Here is a 3,605-nt window from a genome sequence, read left to right on the forward strand (position 1 = left end):
AAAATCTTTTAATAAAAAAAAGAAACAACTAAATTAGAAAGGATACTCTGCTTAATAATAATAATAATAATAATAACTGAAGAATTTACAGAAGGCCTAGAACCATATATATGTCTTTCGGAGGAATCAAAAAAATTTAAGCAGCTTTTGTTGTTTTCATTTTGATGCTACCAGATTTATTTGTTGGAGTGATTACCAGTAGCTGGCTATGAGATGCTGGAATAAAGCACATCTATAAAATGGCATGGGAAGAGGGAATGAGAGTGTTCACTATGTCCGAATGTAGAGAAGGGAAAGTAACATGTAGGAGGAGCCTTGCACGTTAAGTCTCTCCTCCAATGTATTTTCTAGGTTTAGAAAGGGGGAGCAGCCCATGTAGGCAACTGTATGGATCATGGAGTCGGAACAACAGTGTAAAGCCATATTTGGAGGGACACGGCATGGATGTTATTTGTACTTATCCCCACAAGAAATTCTGGGAGGTGAGAGTGGAGATGGGGGGTGTCAAACAAAGAAGCAAATGAAATAATGAAGTTTATCTTCGAACACGTTCACTTTGCCACAGTGTAAAGGACAGGTTATTGAGGGCAAACTGGAGTGGAGAACGTCTTATAAAAAAGGTCACTGAGATTACTTACACCAAAGCTGATAAAAACCAAAACAGAGCTGAGGTTAGGGCAATAGGGTGGAGTACAAGGATTTGGCAAAGACTTGAGAAATATAGTGAGTATTAGAAAGGGTCAGTAAAGACTCCATGTTCCTCAACATCAACAGCCAAACAGATAGATGGCGGTGACACTGGCCAAGGTAAGAGAGTCCAAAGAACATTCTTCAAGCATAGGCTAAAGGAAACCACACATGTCAAGTGAAATAATGCCAACATAAGAAATTCTCTATAGATTTTTTTTTGTTACACACTTAGACAATTGATTATTCCACAGAAAAGTTAAAGCCGTATGTGTGACTTGATGACAATCCGTGCATCTGTTTTTCAGATGTGAAAAATGATGTGAGCCATTCTCTAGCTTACTTACCACATCACATAAACCAGGAGTTGCACAGCCAGGAGAGTTCTGGGAAATATGGACATAAAGGAAGTCCTCCTCCTTCCTTCTTCCTCATCCCCCTTTGTCTGTCTAAGGCATGAAGATTGATCAGACATTTACAGCAGCAACTGGCAGGGTCTTGTTCCTTGTGGTGTGAGGATGATTGCTGTGCTCCTCCAACAAAAGCAAAATGGCAGCATTTAAATGAACTGACACATCAGATCTCTTCAGCTGTTCTTTAAAGTAATACATTAATCAGGGGATAAACAAGGTATTGTCACCCTGACAAAATTCTAGAAGGACTGCATCAGAGAAATCTCCTGAAATTACTCCTATTGAATACAAAGCGGGGCCTGACATTTTCCAAAAAGGACAATATGTCTCAGAAATTTTCCGCTGCTTCTTTTCTAATCTTTCTAAAGAAGGAATTGATTAGTGGTCTGATTCTACAGAATACGGGGAGTCTCGTCCAACATATTTACCGCTTATACATTGAATTACTACCCAATATGAGTGTAGTGCAAATGAAATATTAAAAAGCTTCTGTTTATTCTTAGCTTGAGATGAACAAAACTTTGCTTCCAAACAAAAATACAATTTTTGCTTGAGAACAACCAACACTAGTTTGGGATAATCTCATGACCTATTTCAACACACGAAATGGTTGCTTTTGAGTGTGTTTTCAAATGCTACAATTAATGTAAATCTTAAATAATTCACAAAGTACACAAAATACAAAGATATACTCTGAAGGTATGTATAGATTATATACAAATAGATCAATATTTGTTTCCACAAGAAATTCCTGTGCCCTTTTTTTACTTAGCTCCCTTATTTATTGAAAAGGTGAAGTTTTCCTTTATTTCCTTGATTTTTATTGAAAAGGTGAAGTTTTCCTTTATTTCCTTGATTTTTATCAAAGCACTATCAGAAGACTTTCCTATTAGATACAACTTGGTAGTAACATAAAATAGTGACTTATGATCTTCAATATATGGGGGCTAAAATCCCATAGTTTGTTATCAACTCGATAGACAAGAATAGAGTAGATCTTAAATATTTGCACCACAAAAAAGAAATGGTAATTACTTGGCAGGATGTAGGTGTTAGCTAGTTGCTGTGGTGGTAACCATTTTGCAATACGTAAGTGTATCAAATCAACATGTTACACACCTTAAACTTAATACCACGTTATTTGACAGTTATGCCTCAATAAAGCTGAGGGAAAAAATAGAATAAAAGGTAGATGAAAACCATGTGGAGTAGATATATGATTACTCTATTTTACAGCAGATAATTTTTTAAGATAATTATGGTAATCTCATCACCTTTGCCAGAAATTGCTTCGGGTCCAATTTTTTTTTTAATGATCCACAAAACCTGCTAAGATGTGGAAATGTGTTTCTTCTTCTTCTTTCTTCTTCTTCTTCTTCTTCTTCTTCTTCTTCTTCTTCTTCTTCTTCTTCTTCTTCAATATGGAATGATTCATGGATTTGCATGTCATCTTTGCATAGGGGCCATGCTAATCTCTGTCTTGTTCCAATTTTACTGTAGCGCTGCTAAGGGAGAAAAATGTATCTTGTTCTTAAAAGAGATATATAAGAAAAGAGAATCTCTCATCCTTATCATCTCTGATACGTGAAAAGCGCCACCTTCCTACCAACTTAATGATAGATGCCATTAAGGAAGGCAAGAGGGGAAAAAGGAAGAAAAATAAAACTTGAGTCTCTGATACCATCCTTGAATCGCTAAATCAACCAACACTAGGATCTGTTCTAACTCTTACTGTCATGTGAAGTAACTGTACATCCTGTTGAAGGTCTTTGTCACCGGAGTTTGCTATTTCTCATAGCCAAAAACATACTAACCAGCATGTGAAGCAGTATGTGTAAGTATTAAACAATCTAGAGAGGAGAAGCCAAGTGGGAACACCGAAGCTGTTTCCAAGAAGATAGATTTAGTGCATGATTTTGTAATTTATAGAAGTCACAAGAAGATGAAACTCAACTGAATAGAAACCTTGTTAGAGCTGTCTGAAAAGGCATATCTGCCCTAGGAAGTAGTAAATTCCTCTCACCTGAGATTAGCTAACCATCTCTTAGTTATGCTGCAAATTAGAGATGTTAGACTATATACCTCATGAGTCATTCCAATGCCAGGATTTCTTTGTTACTGTGAAAACTGAAAGAAAGAGTTTCCAAGGGGATGCAAGATCTAGTCCTAAAGCTTAACTGTAAAACAATTTTGCTTTTGTTGTCTATAGGGGAACTGCCCTTATATTTTCAGTTCTCTAAACTAAGCATTTGTTGCATCTTTGCAAAGTTTCTAGATTGTGCTAGTAAGTGTGAGAATAAAAAGACTACAGAATTACTATATTAAAGAGTTTAATTCCTAACTAGGATGTATTTTCATTCAGTGAAAAATAAATTCTGGGATACACATTGACTGTCAAAGTTTATGACGGAACTAATAAAGGATATGGTTATAACAGCAAGTAGGGAAATTAATATGAGCTAAAATAGTTGACCTCGAGCTTGACTTTAAGAGTGGATGAAAATT

At 36.0% G+C, this 3,605-nt stretch overlaps 1 pseudogene; it reads right to left on the reverse strand.

Annotated features, from left to right (window-relative positions):
- Positions 1–2,515: 2,515 nt before the first annotated feature.
- LOC129514404 (U6 spliceosomal RNA) lies at positions 2,516–2,616 on the reverse strand (annotated as a pseudogene).
- Between the last annotated feature and the right edge of the window lie 989 nt (positions 2,617–3,605).

Source organism: Nyctereutes procyonoides, unplaced genomic scaffold (genome assembly GCF_905146905.1).
Source record: "Nyctereutes procyonoides isolate TBG_1078 unplaced genomic scaffold, NYPRO_anot_genome, whole genome shotgun sequence".
In the NCBI taxonomy this organism is placed as follows: domain Eukaryota; kingdom Metazoa; phylum Chordata; class Mammalia; order Carnivora; family Canidae; genus Nyctereutes; species Nyctereutes procyonoides.